General features: G+C 43.5%; 1 non-coding gene across 1 annotated transcript; it reads right to left on the bottom strand.

The window, feature by feature from the left end:
- Positions 1-513: 513 nt before the first annotated feature.
- Positions 514-651, bottom strand: LOC114808492. The gene has a single exon (XR_003756340.1). It is a non-coding gene; the product is annotated as a small nucleolar RNA SNORA7 (small nucleolar RNA).
- Between the last annotated feature and the right edge of the window lie 22,962 nt (positions 652-23,613).

The following is a 23,613-nucleotide window of genomic DNA, read 5'->3' as shown; positions in this document are numbered from 1 at the left end:
TCACGGGTATTTAGAGGAATACAATTTACTCTGCATCCCCATCAGAGAACCTGGTCTCAATGTCTAGTGACATGGAGCTGTTATCTCTCATGCTGCTCCATTCTTAGAGATAGTAGAACACTGAAAGGGCTAAAAATTCAGGCTCTCTCTCTTTGTTCGGTCTGGCCATGACTTGATCCAGCAGCACCATGGCATTTGAATATCAAGTAAGGTGGCCATTCATCCAGTTATGTATTGGACATTTCGGATTGCCACCTGCCCAGTACTGAGATGACCCCGAACCCTTTTGTTTTGTCTTATGCCATCGAGTCGTCTCCAACCCATAGTGATGCCATGACACATCTCTCCCAGAACTCCCCACCTCCATCTGCAATCGTTCTGGTAGTGTATCCATAGAGTTTTCTTGGTAAAAATATGGAAGTGGTTTACCATCGCCTCCTTCTGTGCAGTAAACTTGAGTCTCCACCCTCGATTCTCTCCCATGCTTCTTCTGCCACCCAGCAGTGAGTTTTGACTAGTAGCAGATTGCCTTCCACTCGCTAGCCACTGCCCAAGCTAGAAATGGAATGGATATGCTTCTGCTTAACTCTTCCTCCCATAGTGGAGACTGGTAGAATACTGGAAACTCTCCAGTTGCGACTATGAGAGGGGCTGGACCCCTCTAGGTCTAGTATTTTTAAGCACCCAGCAACTATATGTTTTGCAAGCCTGCAAAGAACCTTTTTTGAGTGTGTATCCTTGTCATAGTTGGAGTTGTACACATCGTCAAAGTCATAATGAAAGTATTTAGTGAGAACCTACTGGATGCAATGTGCCAAACTAAGCTCTTAGGAAAATAAAACAGTAACAAGCGGCATGTTTCTTATATGGATACAGATGTGTGGCAGTTGGCTGTGAGCACATTAGTGTGTAGCTGGAATGTGAGTGCTGAGTTGGTAGTTAGGAGGTTATAACCTGGAGCAAGGGAAATTAATGGGGGAAGGCCTCCTGGAGGAAATATATAGTATATCTGTTGCCTGTGCCATGATTAATGGGAGAGTGAGGGTCATAATTATATTTAAAACAAAGAACTTTTCAATGTCACTAGGAATTGACACAAGGGCAAACATGAATCATTCCTACAAAGTAAATGTAGCCTGGTTTTCATTTTTGATATTTGTAATAGTTATTTTAATTATGTAAAGAAAAATACATGTAGGGTTGTAGCAGGGGGTGTTGGCAAAGCAAGTATTGGCCATTCTTGTGTGCCATTGGTGGCCTCCCTAGCACCAAGCTGGACTTGGGAGTAAACCTGGATGAACAGGAAAAGGGTCTAGCCTCACTTTTGGAGGGTGCAGTTTACCTCATGATCTCATTACAATTCCAGGGACTACCAAGCTTGTGCGGAATAACCACTGGTGTTTTAGATCACACCCCTATGCTTGGATAAATTCACACTCAGGAGTGCCATCTTTGAACTCTGATCTTTCTTAGTTCCATGCCCTTTCATCTTTGATTCATTTAAAAGAGTTCATTTAAAGGGATACCTTTGACTGTAAGCTCGTTGTGGGCAGGAAATGTGTCTACTTATTGTTATATTGTACTCTCCCAAGTGCTTAGTACAGTGCTTTGCACACAATAAACACTCAATGGTATTAACTATTCATTCATTCATTCATTCATTCATTCAATAGTATTTATTGAGCGCTTACTATGTGCAGAGCACTGTACTAAGCGCTTGGGATGAACAAGTCGGCAACAGATAGAGACAGTCCCTGCCATTTGACGGGCTTACAGTCTAATCGGGGGAGACGGACAGACAAGAACAATGGCAATAAACAGAGTCAAGGGGAAGAACATCTCGTAAAAACAATGGCAACTAAATAGAATCAAGGCGATGTACAATTCATTAACAAAATAAATAGGGTAACGAAAATATATACAGTTGAGCGGACGAGTACAGTGCTGTGGGGATGGGAAGGGAGAGGTGGAGGAGCAGAGGGAAAAGGGGAAAATGAGGCTTTAGCTGCGGAGAGGTAAAGGGGGGATGGCAGAGGGAGTAGAGGGGGAAGAGGAGCTCAGTCTGGGAACGCCTCTTGGAGGAGGTGATTTTTAAGTAGGGTTTTGAAGAGGGAAAGAGAATCAGTTTGGCGGAGGTGAGGAGGGAGGGCGTTCCAGGACCGCGGGAGGACGTGACCCAGGGGTCGACGGCGGGATAGGCGAGACCGAGGGACGGTGAGGAGGTGGGCGGCAGAGGAGCGGAGCGTGCGGGGTGGGCGGTAGAAAGAGAGAAGGGAGGAGAGGTAGGAAGGGGCAAGGTGATGGAGAGCCTTGAAGCCTAGAGTGAGGAGTTTTTGTTTGGAGCAGAGGTCGATAGGCAACCACTGGAGTTGTTTAAGAAGGGGAGTGACATGCCCAGATCGTTTCTGCAGGAAGATGAGCCGGGCAGCGGAGTGAAGAATAGACAGGAGTGGGGCGAGAGAGGAGGAAGGGAGGTCAGAGAGAAGGCTGACACAGTAGTCTAGCCGGGATATAACGAGATATGAGCGCTTGCTAATGTGGACTGATAATTTCTCCTATCAGCTGATTTGTTTTCCAACTTTTAGTACCTCAAATATGTAGCTCCCTAAAGAGGAGAAATGAAAGTAATTTTTCAGATCGGCATTATTTGCCAAACTGCTGCTGGTATTGTTTCATTAGAAGATGTTGTTTTTCATATAAATGCTTACCCCAATGTAGTAAAATGCTTGAATATAAAACAAATGGGATGCTATGAAATATAATGGAAAATAACATAACCAAATTCACTGCAAAGTACAAACCTCCCCAGTAATAGTTTTAGCAGGTTTCCTGAGGGAATTCTAAGGTTTCTTTTTTTCCACGGTATTTATGAAACACTTACTATGTGTGGAACACCGTTCTAAGTGCTAGTGTAGGCACAAGTTAATTAGGTCAGACACAGTCCCCATCCTGTATGAGGCTCACAGTTGAAGTAGGAGGGAGAACAGATATCCCCATTTTACGACTGAGGAAACTAAAGGCACAGAGAAGTTAAGTGATTTGTCCAAGGTCACACAGTAAGCAACTGCCAGAGCTGGGATTAGAACCCAAGTCCTTCTGACTCTAGGCCCTTGCTGTCTTCACTAGGCCACACTCCTTCCCAGGCTGTTTCTTACCTCATGGCACCTCCAGAAGCATGGGGCCCAAGATTAGCCCTCCCATCTCTGGCCTAGGGAGGTGGGGAGAGGGGTTCTGCTCTATACCCTCAGCTCTGAACCACTGCTTGCTCTTCCTGCCTTGTTTCAGAAAAAAAAAGCACTGATAAAGTTTCCTGTAGTCTACACAGCTGATCTCTCCTTCCTCTTTCTCTGACTGAACTCTTGTCTTTAAGTAGGCAAGACTGAATTTGAAATTCTGGTTTGGGAGAACAGAGTTTTCTAGATGAGCAGGAGGAGACTCTTAGAAATCTCAGTATTTAGCCACAACACTGCCCTGGGCCTATTTTCTTGTTTCAGTCAGTTTTCCATGCTCCTGAGACCATTGTCTTCCAGGACTCTGGTCTGCAAAGCCAAAGTCCCAGATGACCTTTCTCACGGAGGAGAGGGAGCAGTCCTGGATTGTAAGCATGTTGTAGGCAGGAAATGTGTCTACCAACTCTGTTGCAGTGTATTCTCCCAAGTACTTAATACAGTGCTCTGCACACAGTAATCGCTCAGTAAATACCATTCATCACCTGATTTACGGGGCATGGAGTGGGTGTTGGGGGGAAACTAACCACCTTGGGTTAAACAGTGCCAGTTCTATATCTTGGGTCAGGAAAGGTAGGAAGGGCTGGTGAGAGAACTAATCATGGGAAACGTGGCTCTGGTCTAAGGCTCTTCTCTCTCTGGCAGCCATGGGTATCTTCCTCAGCCTTCCCCACATTGCCACTGCCCTCTCCACTGTTCCTCCCTGATTACTACAGCTCCCATCACTGTGGTTACCAAACTTCTCTTTCCTACTGCAGTGTAGGATGTACCCATCCCAGGGGACAATAGATTTCACTGTGAGAATGGAGAGGGAGGAGACAGAAAGATAGGAGCAAAGATTTGAACATCTCTTCGAATGGAAGAGAAACTCATTTGTTTCTCTCTTTCTCTTTCTGTTTTTAATGGTGTTTAAGTGCTTACTTGTGCCAGGCACCGTACTAAGCACTGGGGTAGATAAAAGCTAATCAGATTGGACACAATCTATGACCCACATGGGGCTCACGGTCTTAATCCACATTTAATAGAAGAAGTAACTGAGGCACAAGAAGTTCAGTAACTTGCCTAAGGTCACACAACACTCACGTGGCAGAGCTGGGATTAGAACCTAGGTCTTTCTGACTCACAGGCCTATGTTGTATCCACTAGGCAAAGCTGATTCTCTTCCCCTCCCTAATGACAGTGGGAGTCAGGGACCAAGACCTAAAATTTACAAATGACAGTGAGGAACAGCTGGCCATATTCTCTGACCCTTTGCATCTTTAAGAGGAATGTCCATTCATCTCAAACAAATTGAAGTGAGATAGTGCCACCAGGCACCAAAAGGATAATATTGACATCACTTATTAAATACTAGAGGATCCATTCATTAGGGAAGCAGCATGGCTCAGTGGAAAGAGCATGGGCTTGGGAGTCAGAGGTCATGGGTTCGTATCCCAGCTCCACCACTTGTCAGCTGTGACTGTGGGCAAATCACTTAACTTCTCTGTGCCTCAGTTACCTCATCTGTAAAATGGGGATTAAGATTGTGAGCCCCACGTGGGACAACCTGATTCCCCTGTGTCTACCCCAGTGCTTAGAACAGGGCTCTGCACATAGTAAGTGCTTAACAAATACCAACATTATTATTATTTTTATTATTATTATTCAATCATATTTATTGAGCGCTTACTGTGTGCAGAGCACTGTACTAAGAGCTTATGATCTCAGACTGTGCCTGGCTTTATGACCTTTCTAAGAATGAAAAATTTAATGCTTTTCTATACCTCCCTGTCTTGCTCTAGCATGCCGCAGAACTAAATTTTAGGAAAAAGTGTGCACACATAAGTTAGGGGGAAGAATCCACTGGGAATATGTATATTTAGATGAGGAAGCATTGCAACATTGCCTTTTGCCAAATTTGCCCATTATTGTAGGTTATATAACTCCTAATTAGGTCAGTTGGTCCTTTGGGAAAGAGAAAGAAATATAATGCTGAATTCTGATTCTAGGCAAGTAACTGATTTGTTTGTTTCCATATGCCAAGAGAGGAAGAGAAAGAAAGGGAGAGGAAGAAGGAGGAGAGAGAGGGATAGAGAGAAAAAATTAACATTCCTTTTTCTTTTCATTTGGGGAGGGGTGGACGGTTGGTGGGTGCTGAAATGGCAAAGCACCATACCAGCTGTTTCATTCAACTCCCACCCCTCCTCCTCCTACTGTGACTTAACTGCTCCGGACGTGGCATACATGGCCAATGAATCTTTTCCCCAGTTCTCTTTCTGTGGTAAACTGGGTCCCTCCACCAGTATCTTGCTTATGGCTCCTGATAGAGTAAGTAGAATGCAATCGTACGGACATGATTTTCTGGAGTAAAAACAATAAACATAGTAGTTCAATAACCTTTACAATCATTTCTGTTACCTCTAGGCATGAATACATTTATGTCCAAAATTTGCATCACAGTTTAATAAATGCACTGTTATTGTGGTTCGTTTAATTATAAGCCTTAAGCTAAGTTGTTTATGCATCTTGCCAATGTTGGAAAATGAGGCTATCAAACTTCTCATTCAGGAAATTGATGGTATGTAGTCATGCATGTTCACTTTAATGATGTTCCAGAAACGCATGGAAGGCTGAAGAATTTAGAAGAGTTTGGATTCATTGTTCATGATGTAGTCCTGGCCAAAGAGCAGTTGTATGGCTTCCCAAAAAAAGATACTTAAATCTTATTTTTTAATGTTTTAAAAATTCTTTCTTTTTCTTTTCAGGAAAATGAAATTTCATTTTTGACCAGCCATTTGGTGTATGTGGTACCATACTGAATCCTATGTGTCTCCTAGAATTTAACATGATCTTTGTCCTTCACGAGCATAACATCATAAGTGAATTGGGAGGCAAGATGGTTGCTCTCCGTCATTAGAACATGATCTGATCTTGGATTTGTTGACATCGTGCACTCCTGACTTACCTCCTACCTCTATGACTGCTCTTTGTGGGCATCCCACAAGGCTCTGTGTGGGGTCCCTCTCTTGAGGAACTCAGCCACCTGGCATGGCTTCAGATACCATCTCAATTATGGTTGAAGACAGAGGGAAAAAAAAGGCTGGTGGAATCAGTTTCCCTAAAGCAGGATCCAGACAAAATATAGCCTTACACTTTGTAAAGAAGCAACTCTATGCTTATCCACCAGCCTGCCAGCCTTTTCTGGGATGGCCAAATTGCCATCTGTGAGAATCCCACCCCAACCCAACGGCATCCTTGGAAATAACCTTCAGCCTAAAGTTTCCACAGGGAGGGACTTGTCTTGGACTTGTCTTGCTCTGAATCACTTGGGCTCTCTTAAGGTCTTGGAAAATAAGGTACACAGGGTGGAAAGGATGGCAGGAAGCTGTGATTAATCAGGGCCTCCAGTTTGATTATCCATCTGTCTGTTTAGCCAGTATGGAGAAATCCCAGAAATTACATGCCTGGAATGAAATATTTCTGAGAAGAAATTCAGCCCCTCTCTCTTCGAAGATTTTCTATGTTACTGCCCAGCCTGGGACTTGTTCTCTGAATCGCTTTGAATTTTAAATGACTCTCTCTGATTCAGTCAGGTTATTTATGATGCATCTGAGGTCCAAAGGAGGGGTACTTCTTCAAAGGAGAAGCAGAGTGACCTAGTGGAAAGAACAAGGGCCTGGCAATCAAAGGACCTGGGTTCTAATCCTGACTCTGTTATCTCTCTACTTACTGTGTGACCTTGGATAAGTCCTTTAACTTCTCTGTGACTCAGTTTCCTCATCTGTAAATGGGGATTAAATCCTACTCCCTCCTATTTAGGTTGTACCTACCCCAGTGCTTAGTACAGTGCTTGGCACCTGGTAAGCACTAAACAAATACCACCATTATTAATTTGGAGATGCTATCTTTAAATGGCTTTTTATAGATACTTATTTTACTCTATGGTCTTAAATAATTTATCACTCTTGTCTTCTCTGTGATGATCTGGATACTATTCGACACATGGTACCCTTGGTATCCTTTTATACTATAGCTTAAGGTCAAAGGCATTTTAATGACAATAATAATAATGATAATAATAGCAATAATATTCATTAAGCATTTACTCTGAGTTAAGCATTGGTCTAAGTGCTTAGGTAGATACAAGTTAATCACATTGGACACAGTTCCTGTCCCACATGGTACTCACAGTTTGCATACGAGGAAGAACAGGCATTGAATCCCCATTTTGCAGTTGAGGAAACTGAGGCACAGAGAGGCTGTGTCTTGCCCAAGGTCACACAGCAGGCAAGTAGTGAAGCTGGGATTAGAATCCAGGTCCTCTGAGTCCCAGACTCTTGACATAAGGCCATGCTGCTTCTAATTAGGTTAGTGTAAAGGTGCATGTGACCAGGGGACAGCAGCTTGAACAATCAGGCCCTGGGGGCGTTTGGGAGAGATTCAGTTCTATAGATCCTGGCTCTGGCAGCCTCCTCCTGGATCTTCATGTCTGAGTTTCTCCTTGTCCCTCTCTTTCTTCCCCCTCAGGAATTTGAAAATATCATGCTTCCTTAATATAGTAGGGTATTTGAGATGAAATGCAATTGAATGAAACTCTATTCCAAGCTCCTCATGGGCAGGGATCAGAACAATGAATTCTACTGTCCTTTCCCAAGCTCTTAGTACACAAAGTGCTCAATACATATCATTAATCAAATGAATCCAAGGATCCAGTAACTTCCTTCTTTGCTTTTTAGGAACTTCAGGAAGATGTGTTTGCCCATGTCTTTCCATCTGATCCTTTTGTTCAGACAGCTACTTGGTGGATCCATCCTTCTTCCAGTCATGAGCTGTTTCAAAAATTCAACAGTGTAAGTCCTAGACATGGAAGGCAACTTAGGTCTTGGCAGGGGGAGGCTGCAGGAAGGCTCTTGAAGGCCTGACTGAAGTGGAACGTGGTGTCAGTGGGCCATAGAGAAGCAGCGTGGCTCAGTGGAAAGAGCACGGGCTTTGGAGTCAGGGGTCATGAGTTCGAATCCCAGCTCTGCCACTTGTCAGCTGTGTGACTGTGGGCAAGTCACTTCACTTCTCTGTGCCTCAGTTCCCTCATCTGGAAAATGGGGATGAAGATTGTGAGCCCCACGTAGGACAACCTGATTCCCCTGTGTCTACCCCAGCGCTTAGAACAGTGCTCTGCACATAGTAAGCGCTTAACAAATACCAACATTATTATTGCTGGCCAAAGCCAATGTGATGGGGGAAATCATGAAAATCGGGTGAGTGACCAAACCATGTATCTCTACCAAAACTTGAAGATGGCAAAAATGTTTCAAATGGAGAGCAAAGGGGGCAGGAGCTGTGGGGGAAGGACTCTCTATTTATAGAGCAAAGACTATAATTGAGCCAGGTCTTCCCTCGGCAGCTGAAGATATCTTGCCAGATTGCTGGCATGGAGGGAGAGATTTGTCACATTTCCTGCCAACAATCTGGCCAGATATCTTCAAAGATGTAATAATCCAGAACAGAGTTTCTCTCTTAAAAATGTAAGTGGACAATGAACACTTGCCTACCAGCTGTTGAAATCTTAACACAACACTCCTGCCACCATTCAGCTAATTATCTTTCCTATTACTGGTGCTTTGTGAATTCTGTCATCTGCAGAAACAGATACCATGACATTAAGGGGCTTCACAATCTAGCTTCAGCAAAGATCCTAGCCCCGGATTCTTGAGTGGTGAAGTAGTACCCTACAAATACCATTATTTAACATCAAATGACAAGGTAGAATTCCTACCAAGGAGATCCCAGAGGAGAGTCTGTCCTCCGGCCTTAAAGTTATCCAGATATCTGTCCAATCTGAGGCAGGGGATATACCGATGACCCTGCCTAGTTCAGGATGAAGTCATATTATAACACTAGAGGAGCAGCATGACCTAGTGGAAAGAGCAGGGGTCTGGAAGACAGAGAACCTGGGTTCTAATCTTGGCTCTGCCCTTTGCTTTCTGTGACCTTCTCTGTGCCTCAGTTTCCTCATCTGTCAAATGGGGATGCAATACCTCTTCTCCCTTGTATCAAGATAGTGAGCCCCATGTGGGGCAGGGACTGTGTCTGACCTAATTAACTTGACTCTACCCCAGTGCTTAGAACAGTTCTTGACACATAACATGCACTTAAATACCATATTAACACTAATGTAGTATAACAGAGACAAACTCATCTGCTCTAACTATCCATAAGTACAATGTGATAAGGCATGTGAGTCTCACATTCATTTCTTCAGCCACCTCTGCAGGCAACGGTAGGATTTTACCATCGATAGTCTCTTTTATAACAAAAAATGACAGATATACAACTAGAACCTACTTGCCAGATTAAAAAAAATCACTATCACAATGGGGCACTTCAGAGGAGAAGTCAAATTCCATTGACATTTCTTTAGTACACTCTATATTCAGTGGCAGGAGAGGCTCTGGAATGCATCCACTCACCAGAACTGAAGCAATGTTAACATCAATACAGCTTTGCTGCATGGGAAAAGTGAGAAGAATAGGCAGAGGCAGGAAGTAGCACGAGAGGTTAGTGGCTTGCTAATAATGTACAGTCCCCAGCAATAAAAGATAGCTCCTGGCTGACCTATTGCTATACTGTACTTCTTGTTATATTGTACTCTACCGAGTGCTTAGTACAGTGCTCTGTACACAGTAAGTGCTCAGTAAATCAACTGACTGACATTTGCCTTTTGGATTCCACCAAGTAAAACATAGCTTTATGAGCTGCTCTCCTCTTATTGGTTCTCCAAGGCAGGATTTGATTGGTGGTGGGCAAACCTGCCATTGTGTATTCTCCATGATCTTACTGGTAGAGAAAGTAAAGGCAGAAAATGCAGGAGGCAAGGATGAGGGGAAGGGGAAGCAGTTTGGATGTGACAGAGGGGGTGGGAGCTGAGTCACGATAGTTGCTGCTTGTCCTAGACCAGAGCCTGGCTCTGTTCCTACTCCTGGGGTGAGGGACAGAGAAGTGGTTTTGGAACCTGATTGGGGGGAAGCCCTACTGAGGGGAAATGCAAGATGCACAAAGTCCCACGCTTCTTCTTACCTCCACCTTGTCTCCGCTTCACCAGCAGTGCGGAGACCAAGCTTTATAATAGACTTTTGAAAAAAGGGTAGAGTCACATAGATACTGCAGTACGAAGACAGCCAGTCTATGAGGAAATTGCCAAGTAGGAATATCTCTATCCATAAAGCAGCATTACCTTCATGGTACCCAGCAGGATATCCAGGCAGATACTGGGTGGCAAATTGAAATGAGGCACAGGCAAACCAGGAGAGTAGCATAAATGATTTAAAGATGGTGAAGTAGTGTCTCATCTCATACAATATGATAGAGTGGTAGATTGTTTGGAGAGAATATTCGTTTGTCTGGAAAGCAGCGTGGTCTAGTGGAAAGTGCACGGGCCTGGGAGTCAGAGGACGTGGGTTCCAATCGTGGCTCCACCACTTGCTTGCTTTATGACCGGGGGCAAGTCACTTAACTTCTCTGTGCCTCACTTTTCTCAACTGAAAATGTGAATTCAATATGGGTTCTACCTCCTTTTTAGACTGTGAGCCTCATGTGGGACAGGTCTCGTGTCCAACCTGATTAACTTTTATCTACCCTAGCGCTTAGAAAAGTGCTTGACACATAATGAGTGCTTAACAAATACCACTGAAAAAAACTCAACAAAACAACCAAGAATAGTAGTAGTCAGATCAGGGTGGTAGGCAATAATCAGGAAAAGGGCTGCTCTCCTAGAACAAAAGGTTTTGTGAAGATTGTGAGATTAAGGGGCAGGCTCAAAAACAGACACAGGCCCTGAACGGGATGAGTGCATCAGTAAATTAGGAACTATCTTTCCAGGCACACAATTGGATCAATCATTCAGTACCATTTATTGAACATTTACTGTAGCAGAGCACTGTATTAACAGCTTGGGAGGCTACAGTATAATCGAGTTGGAAGACATGACCCCTGCCCTCAAGGAATTTACAGAGTAGTTGGGAGGGGAGGGGAGGATTGTTTTGAGACCTTAGTGGTGGTTGTAATCTCAACAATGGCAAATGCGAAAAGTGTGTGTGACACAGTCTTTTGACAGGAAATTCCAATCCTGCTTCTGGAATAGAATAAACCACACAATGATGACTAAAATTTGAAATTTCGTTGGCTCCCTATTTATTAGCTGCTAAGCTCACTGGGGGCAGGGAAAATGTCTACCAACTCTGTTATATTGTAATAATATAATAATGATGTTTGTGAAGCACTATGTGCCAACCACTGTTCTAAGTGCTGGGGTAGATATGAGGTAACCAGATTGTCCCACATGGGGCTCACAGTCTTAATCCTCATTTTACAGATGAGAGAACTGAGACACAGAGATGTTTAGTGGCTTATCCAAGGTCACAGAGCTGGCAAGTGGTGGAGCTGGGATTAGAACCCACATCCTCTGACTTCCTGTACTCTCCCAAGTGCTTAGTGCTGTGCTCTGCACACAGGAAGCGCTCAATCAATACATTTAACTGATCAGCTCCCTTAAGACTCCACTCTAGTTAGGTTGCATGATGACAACATTTCCCTTAAATGTTTTTCCATCTATCTGGAATCAGCCACCCCCATTTCTGGAAAGCTCAATAAAAAACACACCTTTTCCAAAGAGGACATTGAAATAATAGCATCTGTTCCAGGTTCAGTGAGACTTAGTGGTAACGGTTGTCCCTGCGTAACCATGGTTGGCCCTCTAAGCTGTAAGCTCGTTGAGGGCAAGAAATGCATTTATTATATTGTACACTCCCACGCGCTTAGTACAGTGCTCTGCATATGATTGATTGACTGACAAAGGAGATTCTGCCGCGATGTTTTCTAACAGCCCCCAGCACTGTGTCATGGAAGATGTAGGAAAGCAATCAATCGTATTTATTGAGCACTTATTGTGTTCAGAGCACTGCAGTAAGCACTTGAGAGAGTAAAATATAAAATATAACAGTTGGTAGGGATGAAAGCTTCCATTCCCAGGGATGCCTAGATGTAGCCATTGAGTCACCTCCCCACTGAGGACTCCCTCCAGCCACACCAGGCACTTCAACCAGCACCAGCCCTGGATCTGCAGAGTAGCTCACTGCTTTAGACACAGGGTGTTAGATAATTTACTTTAAATGGTCATTCGGGAGGTGTCCTGTTGCTGTCTTTTGAGATCCTCTTATGCCCAAGAGCGGAGTTACGGTAAATACACATTGCATAAGCCAAGTACAGAAACATAAATCAAACTGACATAAATCAAATACAGAAACATAAATCAATCTGACATGAGTTAAATTAAAAAAATATATCCACACTCTGGGACCGACTGTAATCCGCCAGAGCTTTTTAAACTAGAAAGGCTCGAGATGACTTGGTGGTTCAGAAAGTTCTTGGATCCAAGACAAAAGCGATAGGAAAGAGATCAGGAAACTGATCTAGAGTTCTAGAAAACTTATTCAGGGCCATAATGATTCTCCTTTGGAATAGTCGCTTTGGTAAAACTGTTCGTACCTCAGGACCAAATACTCCCTAGTTATATTGACTGTCTTAAACCAAAAGAAATCCCATCTACATTTCATTAGACGGCTGCTGTCAGTATATAGAGATGCTGTCAGTATATAGAGATGGGTAGTCAACAGTGAGCATTCTGGTAGGTTCCTCGGTGGCTCCCCGGTGTCTGGCTGGGAAGGCTAAGACCCTTTCAATCCATTCATCAATATAATTTATTGATCACTTACTCTGTGTACAGCACTGTACTAAGTGCTTGGGATAATATTAATACTTGTGGTATTTGTTAAGTGCTTACTATGTACCAGGCACTGTAGTAGCATTGGGGTAGATGTAAGCAAATCAGGTTGGATACAATTCCTGTCCCACATGGGGCTCAGTCTTAATCTCCATTTTGCAGTTGAAGTAACTGAGGCACAGAGAAGTTGTGACTTTCCCAAGGTCACACAGCACACTGGTGTCAGAGCTGGGATTATAACTCAGATCCTTCTGACTCCCAGGCCCATGTTCTATCCATTGGGCTATGCTGCTTCTGAACTTTATTGGGAAAGGACAGTAAAGTTAGTAGAAATGATCCCTGCCCCTGAGGAGTTTGCAGGGTAGTGGGGGGCGACAGACACTAAACTTACAGGTAGGAAGGAGGGAGGAAGTCAGTCAATTGCATTTATTGAGCAAATACTGTGTGCAGAGCACTATACTAAGTGCTTGGGAAAGTACAATAGAAACGGACACATTCCCTGCCCATAACAAGCTTACAGTCTAGAGGGGGAGACTGACATTAATATAAATAAATCACAGATATGTACATAAGTGCTGTGGGCTTGTAGCAACAGAGTTCAAAGTACCTAAGTGAGCTACTAGGGTGAGGAGGTGGGGTAAATACCTAAGTGCTTTGGGCGGAGGAGGAGAAGACTCAAATGGGTAACCGATGCAGTAGTGGGGGAAATAGGAAATCCTCCCTTTCTACTCAGCTCTGTTTCCTGGGAAATTGCTTGCAGAGGGATGTTACAATCCACCTCTCTAGGTCACTCACTGGGTTTTCACTGCTGCAGTCTCAGCCTCACCTCTCCCAGGAGAGGGGCCAGGAGTGTGGCTATGTTGGTTATGTTGCAGGAGACACTAGAGGTAGCAGAAAGCAAAGTAGTGGAGTTGTCTTCAGTTCTCTGTCTGCCTTCTTCTTCCCTTTTCCTCCATGCCCCCTCTTTCCACTGTGTTTCCTCTTCCTCACCCTTCCATGTGCCCATCCCTTGTATCCATGCTTCTCCCTTTCCACCACACCAACCCATCTCTCCGTGTCTCTTTTTCAGTCCCTCCACACTTGTCTGTGTGTCTCTGTGGCTTTCTCAGGTCTCCATGTGTAACTGGGATGGAGGAGATAGTTTGTCTCTTCTGTGACTGAATCTGTCGCACCCCTACAAAGCCCAATGTTTCCCTTAACTTTTGAAAATTTCTCCTAATTTCATTCAATATCCTTTTAGAAGCAACATAGCATAGTGAATAGAGCACGGGACTGGGAGCCAGAAGGTTATGGGCCCTAATCCCGGCTCTGCCACCTTTCTGCTGTGTGACCTTGGTCAAGTCACTTTACTTCTCTGGGCCTCAGTACCCTCATCTGTAAAATGGGGATTGAGACCGTGAGCCCCATGTGGGACAGGGACTGTGTCTGGCCCGATTTGCTTGTATCTACCCCAGCGCTGAATACATTGTCTGGCACATGGTAAGTGTCTAACATTAAGAAAAGTCAGGATTGTTCCGGGGGGGTGGAGGTGTCAGGGCCCAGAGAGGCTCACCCACACCTGGCAGAAGACAAGGGAGATTAAAGAATGGAAGTTCTGTCCTTAAATATCTGCCCCTATCTTGGAGTGACACTCTGCCATTACCTCCTCATAGCTCCAAGCAGTTCTGTGGCCCAAGCCCTAAAGGACCCTGCCCCTAAAATGAGCAAGACTGAGGAGACCTGCTGCCAGATAGGGCAGTGGGAGAATATTTGTTTTATGCTACTTGTTAAGCACTTACTGTGCATCAAGCACTGTACTAAGGGCTCAGGTAGATACAAGATGATCAAGATGCACACAGTTACTGAACCACATAAGGCTAATAGTCTAAGTGGGAGGAAGTAGGATTTAATCTCCATTTTACAGATGAGGAAACTGAGGCAAAGAAAAGTTTGGTGACTTGCCCAAGGTCACACAGCAGCCAAGTAGCAGAGCTGGGTTTAGAATTCAGATCCTCTGACTTCCAGGTCCTTGTTCTTTCTAATAGGCCACACTGCTTCTTCCACAATGTACTGTGATTGGCCTAGGTGCCAGGGACTCGGGAAAGTGATTGCTCTGACCCACATTGTTCTACATGGCCACAATTCTCTGGGGTCCTACTTGCCAGGAAAGGGAACGGCACAAGGAATCAGACACTCCTCCAAATTAACCCTCATATGCCTCACTTGTTTATTCTGAAACTAGCTTTTAATCTGCTTTCTCTGTCTTTCCATTTTCCCCTAAAGAAAGTTTCTCTCCGGTTTCTGCCTCGTCTTTTCCTCTGTAAAATTATGTTTTGAAAAAGCTGTTCCTCCCTTTCCTTTTAGTCATAAGTTAACTTGGCTTAAAGCTCAAGGTCCTTCCACGTCTGTTTAATGCAGCCCCTCAATCTCTTTGAGCTTGAAAGGAAACTCACTTTTAACCTTTTCTGCTTTCTTTTTTAGTGCTTTTTCGCCATAGATTCGTGATGTAGTATTTTCCAACCTCATACTAAATCACACAACAAATAAAACAAAGAGGAAAAAGCCACTTTTAACATTAGCTACAAGGTAACACAGGCCATGACTAAATTGATCCCTTGCAGGTTTTTACAATTATTACGATAACTCCTTCAACTCCCTCTAAAACTTCTTTGTCAAAGGAAATATGTGCTTAGAGGAATGATAGGAAGTGGTGTCTTGTTGGACACAAGAAACATCAGAAGCATCTGTTATAGACATGGCTGGCAAGAATGAGGGTACATTGGAAAGCTACAGAGAATAGCCCTGACTGATACAATCTTGGGCAGAATCTTGGTTCCCTCGGCTTTGGATCAATTCTGTAAGGTTAGACCAGGAACCTGTAATCTACCAATTGCAGCTGTGTTCCAAAGTTGGGCTCAGGTGAATCCATCTCCTGGCAGACACAATTTTCACTTACATAGTCAAAACAAGGACCATTTTTTTTTTCCAACTGGTACTTTTAGTTTCTATTTACTACTACTCCTAGAGAAGCAGCGTGGCTTAGTTGATAGAGCATGGGCCTGGGAGTCAGAAGGACCTGGGTTCTAATCCTGACTCTGCCACATGTCCGCTGTGTGTCCTTGGGCAAGCCACTTTACTTCTCTGAGCCTCAGTTACCTTATCTGTAAAATAGAGATTAAGACTGTGAGCCCCATGTGGGACAGGGACTGTGTCCAACCTGATTAATTTGTATCTATCTCAGTGCTTAGAACAGTGCTTGGCACATAGTAAGCGGTTAACAAGTGCCATAGTCCCAATTATTACTACTACTACTAATTATGGTGTTTAAGTGCTTTCTATGTGCTGATCACTGGACAAAACAGTGAGGTTGATACAAGGTTATCAAGCTGGAAACAGTCCCTATCCCACATGGGGCTTGCAGGCTAAGAGGAAGGAAGAACAGTTATTTCATCCCTTTTTACTGGTGAGGAAACTGAGGAACAGTGGAACCAAGAAGCACCATGGCCTAGTGGAAAGGGTGAGGGGCTGGGGGCTAGTTGAGCTGGGTTCTAATCCTGGCTCCAAAACTTATCAGCTATGTGACCTTGGGCAAGTCACTTTGCTTCTCTGGGCCTCTCTTTCTTCTTCGATAAAAAGGGCAATAAATCCTATTCCCCGCTAGACTGTGAGCCCCATATGGAAGAGGGACTGTGTCTGGCCTAAAAATCTTTCTCTACCCCAGTGTTTAGCACAGTGATTGGCACACAGTAAGCACTTACCAAGTACAGTAAACAAAATAAGAGAAGTTAAGTGACTTGCCCAAGGTCACCCAGCAGGTACATGGCAGAGCTGGGATGAGAACCCAAGTACTCTGATTGCCAGGCCCATGCTCTTCTCACTAGGCCACACCGCTTCCCTTTTGGGCACTACTCATTTGTTGCACACCATGTTCCAATGGGAACATGACTAGAAGGGAGGAGAGACCGTGAGTGACACACTAATCAATTCTTTTGTGCAGGCTCTTGGAACTCAGTGATGGTGAGCTGACTGTGTTTCAGGTCCTCACTGTTGGTTATCTTGCCCTTTGATGTTCAATTCATAGGTGACACTTTTTTTTTATCTTGTTAAGCACTTACTATGTGCCAGGCACTATATGAAGTGTTGGGGTGGACACAGGCAAATCAGGTTGGACATAGTCTCTGTCCCATGTGGGGCTCATAGTCTCAATCCCCATTTTACAGTTGAGGTAACTGAGGAACAGAGAAGTTAAGTGCCTTGCCTAAGGTCACCCAGCAGACAAGGGGCGGAACTGGGATTAGAACCCATAACCTTCTGACTCTCAGGGCTGTGCTCTATTCACTACGCCATGCTGCTTCACTGTGAAATTGCTGAAGAATTCATAGGTGACACTGATGAATCAATCAATGAGAACCTGGATGTGTCTTCTCTAGTACAGTTCCTCTAGGCTGTAAACTCATTGTGGGCACGCAACATGTCTTTCAACTCCATTGTATTGTACTCTCCCAAGTGCTTGTACAGTGCTCTGTACAAAGTAAACACTTAATACCATCGAATGGTTGATTGATTGATAGTAGGTCCAAGTCTCCTAGTCACATAGGAATTGTACACCAAACTGGACTTTCAACTTGCATCGCCTTGACTTGCTTCATTTATTCATCCCCCCTCTTCCAGCCCCACAACATTTATGTACATATCTGTAATTTATTTATTCATATTAATGTCTGTCTCCCTTCTTCTAGACTGTAAGCTTGTTGTGGGCAGGGAATGTGTCTATTTACTGTTATATCATACTCTCCTAAATACTTAGTACGTGCTCCGCACACAGTAAGTGCTCAAGAAATACAATCGACTGACTTTCAAATAGAGGGTGCTGAATGGGCCGGGGGAGGGGCATAGAGAGAACTAAATGTATGAAGTGATTGATCAAGGGCCCTTATCATGGAATCAAAATGATTGCCTTTGGATGTGTCAAAAGCATGTGGCTCATGATCTAGACATTTACTTTTGTGGGATAGCCATCACCCTGGTTTGGTCAGTTTCTGAACAAATGGGATATCTGAATGTAATGTATCTTCAGAAGCTTGTTCCATCTTCAGATGGAAATATCAAGTCCAAAATTTGCCAAGAAAAGCAGAAGCATCTATAATCCTGTGCCACTGCAGGATTGGTGATTTTATTGGGTTTATGACATCTGTAATGTGATCTGCCACCTCACCTTGGAATTTGTTCTCATCGAGATTTTTAGATTTCACATAGCAAGGAAAGTCACATCCTTCCTAGAGTCTTTTTTTTTTTATTTGTTAAGCACTTAGTATGTGCCCAGCACTGTTCTAAGCCCTGGGGGAGGGGGGAATACAAGGTAATCAGGTTGTCCCATGTAGGGCTCACAGTCTTCATCCCCATTTTATAGATGAGGAAACTGAGGCACAGAGAAGTGAAGTGACTTGCCCAAGGTCACACAGCTGACAAGCGGCATAGCTGGGATTAGAACCCATGACCTCTGACTCCCCACCTCCCCCAGCTTGCCAAAATTCCAGCAATTCTCTTTTCGGGTGTTGCCTAGTTCAGGTGGAAATATTTCCTTTCATGTCCTTTCATTTCCAAAAGAAGAAGAAGAAAAAGATAGAAAGGAGACTTAGCCAAAATTTGAAGCTATTTAAAGCACCTAGAGCTCAAAACACCAATTTGGAATAACAGTCATCCTCCTCACAATATTTCCATCATCTACATCATGCCATGCAATTACTTGCATGATACCACATGACAGCAATAACACCATTCTAGAAACTAGGATAAAGCTTTCTCAAAGGTATTTCATGCCATTTAGACCCAAGTTTCCTAAAATTGTATGATTCATTAAAGCATTATCCTCTTACTCAGTTTTAAGTCAACCTCCACTTCAATAAGACCATCTCCCCCATGCCCTTTCAGGGAATTCATTTCGGCCAGCTCATTAAAATTCTGACATTCTGGAATTAAAAGTTCATTAAGGGTGTTAGTGAACAGGCTCTTATTTATTTTGTTTTCCACAGTATTGCGAGAAATTCTTTCCTTAGGATCAGCCTATAAGATCATGGAGTACAGCTGAGTTTATGCAAACTTCCCCAGTTAAATGGTCTCTGATCAGTTTTCAGGAAAACAATGGGGCCAGATGATATATTTGTTGAAGCTAAATCTCCCCAATAATCTGTAAGCTTCAAGCACTGTTAGCTTGTTCTGAATATCTCCATCCTAAGTGAGAAGAGATTCCACTTTATTATAACACTTTTGGGCATCATAACTGAGAGTTGAATAGAAAATATCTAGGAATATTGTTAAGAGGTTTTTGTGTTCTAGACTGCACCTTTCACATTCACCAGAGTTCAAAGGCTTTTTAGATTTAAAACAAAACCAAACCAAAAAACGCTTAGGAATCGCGTGTAGGAGAGTACTTTTAAAATGATTCACTGGGAAGGCTGTAGAGGCCCTGGGAGAAGCAAAGATGGAAGGGGTCAGTGGGAAGGGACTAAACTGATTCTCAAAAGCTTTCACAGTTTAATTCCCAATTCAGCCACATTGTCCACAGGCTATTTGGACTTTGCCAGTTGTATGATTTGGGTGCTTTGGAGAAAACCACACACAGATTATTTGGTTTGAACTGAGAGGCTAGAAATTTGTTGGAGATTTTCGACAGTGTGCTGGCATTCTGAAGTTGAAAGTAATCATCACAATTCAGGAGCCAAGTTGATAAAGCAAGCACCAAATAACCTCAGCATTTGAGGAGCTCAGAAAGGAGCAACTCCAACAAAAAACAAGCAAACATACTAGGATCTCAAACAAGTTCTATTAGTGAATCAAGCTCCTTGGTGATGAATTAGAAATGGGCACATTGGTATTTTGTTTTTGAGGATGAAATATTTATATTGCCATATCAACATCAATTGTATTTGAGTGCTTAGTGTGTGTCAAGAACTAAATTAAGAGCTTAGAAGAATACAGAGCAACAGCTGGTAGACAACAAGCTTGTAGTCTATAAGGGGAAAGAGACATTAGTATAATTTGAATGCATAAATTAAAGATGTGTACATAAGTGTCGTGCGGTTGAGGGTGGGGTGAATATCAAATGCCCAAAGGTTATAGATCCACATGAGTAGATAATGCAGAAGGGAGAGAGAGCTGGGGGAAGATGGCTTAATCAAGGTAGGCCTCTTGGAAGAGATGGGACCTTAATAAGGCTTTGTAGGTTGGGGAAAGTGGTGGTATGGTGCGTATGGATGGGGAGGGAGTTTAGACTGTGAGCCTGTCATTGGGCAGGGATTGTCTCTATCTGTTGCCGAATTGTACATTACAAGCACTTAGTACAGTGCTTTGCACATAGTAAGTGCTCCATAAATAGAGGATGTGGGAAAGGGGTGGGTGGGGATAGAGACAAAATTCAGGTACAGTGAAGTGTAGAGGAGTGAAGTGTGCAGATTGGACTGCAGTAGGAAGTCAGTGAGGTAAAATAGGAGTGGACAAGCTGATTGGATGCTTTAAAGCTGATGGTAAGGAGTTTCCGTTTGATGTGGAGGTGGATGGGCAACTACTGGAGGTTCTAGAGGAGTGGGAAAACATGGACTGAATGGATTTGTAGAAAAATGATCTGGGCAGCATTGTGAAGTATGGACTGGAGTCGGGAGAGACAGGAGGCAGGGAGGTCAGCAAGGAGGTAAATGCAATATTCAAGGCATAATAGGATAAGTATTTGGATCAATGTAATAGCAATTTGCATGTAGAAGATAGGGTGGATTTTAACAATGTGTGAAGGTAGACCAAACAGGGTTTGGTGACATCTTGAATATGTGCGTTGAATGACAGAGGTGAGTCAAGGACAACACAAAGCTTATGGGCTTGTGAGATAGGGAGATAGTGGTGTTTTCTACAGCAATGGGAAAACCAGTGGAGGGACTGGGTTTGGTCAGGATGATAAGTTCTGTTTTAAACATATTTAGTTTGAGTTATCGGTGGCACCTCCAGGTAGAGATGTCCTGAAGACAGGAGGAAATGCTAGACTGCAGAGAAGGAGAGAGATCAGGGCTGGAGAAGTAGATTTGGGAATCATCCACATAGAAATGGTGGTTAAAGCCATGGGAGAGAATGAGTTCTCCAAGGAAGTGGATGTAGATGGAGAACAGAAGTGGACCCAGAACTGAATCTTGAGAGACCCTCGTTGGCATAATAGTAATAGTATATATTTAGCATTTATTGTGTGCAGAACACTGTACAAAGCTCTGGAAAAAAAATACACAAGCGCTTAACACATACTCTAGTTAAGGGTTTGCTGAGAGACACAATAAGGAAGATAAAATGATATAAATACATAACTCTTCAAAAACCTCCAATTGTTGCCTGTCCACCTCTGCATTAAATAGAACTACTTACTACTGATTTTAAGGCACTCCATCAATTTTCTCCCTTCTACCTAAATCTTGTCGATCTACTACAACGCCATCTGCACACTTCACTCCTATAATGCCAGGCTGTTCTCTGGTCTGCAACTCCCTCTCCATCCCTTCATTTGACAAACCATCACTCTTCTCACCTTCAAAACCCTCCTAAATTCACATCTCCTCCAAGAAGTCTTCCCTGATTAAGTCCTCCTTTCCCCTATCTGCCCTCCCCTCTGTGTTTACTATGCACTTGGCCGTGTACCCCTTAAGTGTACTTGATACTCACCCCAGGCCCACAGCACTTCTATATTATGTACTATTTCCCCTAGCTTTAGTTTATTTTAATGTCCGTCTTCCCCTGTAGACTCTATGCTCCTTGTGGGCAGGGAACCTGCCTACCAACTCTCCTGTTCTGTGCTCTCCCAAGTGCTTCATACTGTGCTCTACACATAGTAAATACGCAATAAATCCCATTGACTGATTGATGAGACAATATAAAAGTACAGAGGTGAACAAACCTGGTAGTGAAGGGAAGGGGGTGAATATGTGGGTTGAATGAGAGAGGTGAATCAAGGACAACACCAAGGTTACAGGCTTGGGAGATAGTGGTGTTGTCTACGGCAATGGGAAAACCAGTTGGGGGACTGGGTTTGGGCAGGAAGATAGGTTCTGTTTTGGACACAAGACTGTATGAGGACTGTAGGAGCCTCAGAAGCCTGCCAGTCAGATCACTAAGTGTCTAGTCTCATCCAAAATTTCCCAAGATTCTAAATTTTGTATAGCTTGTGTGCTGCGGCTGCTTTAATCCCCACAGCCTTGCATGTGAGGATTTGTCAGGAGCAAGGGGTTCTTGGGGGTCACTATGGGGAAGGCAGCAGGGGTTTCTGGTAGTTTTGTTGGTCAGGCCAGTACAAAGAGAGATCGAATGGAAAACTGCTGTTGCTTGAATCCTCCATGGCCTGGCATTCACAAGGGCATGTTGGGAGGGGGTAATCTGGGCTTCATGATGGGAAGGTGGCAGAAGGCCCCAGTGGTCTTGTACAGCCATCTGATGGAAAGACTTTTGTGACCTTCTGATGTGTGTGTACAGTATAAATTCTGCTTATCAACCAATCAATGGTATTTATTGAGCGCTTAGCGTGTGCAGAGCACCATACTAAGCACTTGGGAGAATAGACTGGAACAGAGTTAGTAGACACATTCCCTGCTCACATTGCTTATTAGGATTTACTCTTGTCTGCAGGAGAAGCAGCAGGGAGTAGTGGAAAGAGCCAGGGCCTGGGAGTCAGAGGACCTGGGTTCTAACCTTGGTTTTGCCATTTGACTGCTGTGTGACCTTGGGCAGGTCACAGTTCTCTGTGCCTCAGTTACCTCACCTGTTAAATGGAGATCAAATCTTTGAGCCCCCATGTGGGACATGGACTATGTCCAACCTGATTATCTTGTCTCTACCCCAGCGCTTAATACAGTGCCTGGCATATAGTAAGTGCTTAAATACCAAAAAAATGGGCTTCCATGATGCCTTATTTTTTTCTTAATATAAGAAGCAGAGAAATGAGAGAAAAACATTTCTAATTGTACAGAGTAGCATGAGATAATGGGAATATAAAAATTCAGTTTTGTTACTTTTCATTCCATAAATTTCCCTCAAGTTTTGTTCTCTAGTTTTAATACTTAGAATAGTATGACCTAGGTATTTCAAAATCGAAATTTCCTCTTCCTGTTGATTCAAATGCATAGTAAAAGGTTTCCTTCACTGGCATCAATAGCATCACATTTGTATCTCATCAAAATGCCCTGAATCATTTATTCTATTCCCCTAAATCCTCTGAAACCAGCAGCATTAAAGTTAACATTTATGGTGATATAGAGTACCCTGCCATTCTCGAGTATCAAAGAACTTTAGAGGAAAATGGACATTGTTATCTCTCCCTCATAAATGGTGGAAAGTGAGGCAAGTGTGATTTACATGAGATCCCAGCTGGCAGAGTCAGATCTCAGTTCTCTGTGCATGGGTCCATCACTGTGACTGTAGGAATCTTGTCCCCTCATTCATATGAGTGGGATTTGAAAATTGCTCTTCTAAAGAAGCACCACCAACTTGGCAGGTCTGAAATTCAGCTTTCCATCAGTCACCAATCTGTTTGACAGAGTATCCTGGATTCCTTAGTGAACACCCTAGGCCCCTTGGAAATCAGCTATAGATAAGCAGACTTCCCAAGGTTGACAAAGCTACCACTAAAGG

The sequence above is a fragment of the Ornithorhynchus anatinus genome, chromosome X5, assembly GCF_004115215.2.
Source record: "Ornithorhynchus anatinus isolate Pmale09 chromosome X5, mOrnAna1.pri.v4, whole genome shotgun sequence".
In the NCBI taxonomy this organism is placed as follows: Eukaryota; Metazoa; Chordata; class Mammalia; order Monotremata; family Ornithorhynchidae; genus Ornithorhynchus; species Ornithorhynchus anatinus.
Note: the sequence above shows the minus strand (reverse complement) of the source record. Positions and strands in the feature narration are given on the sequence as shown.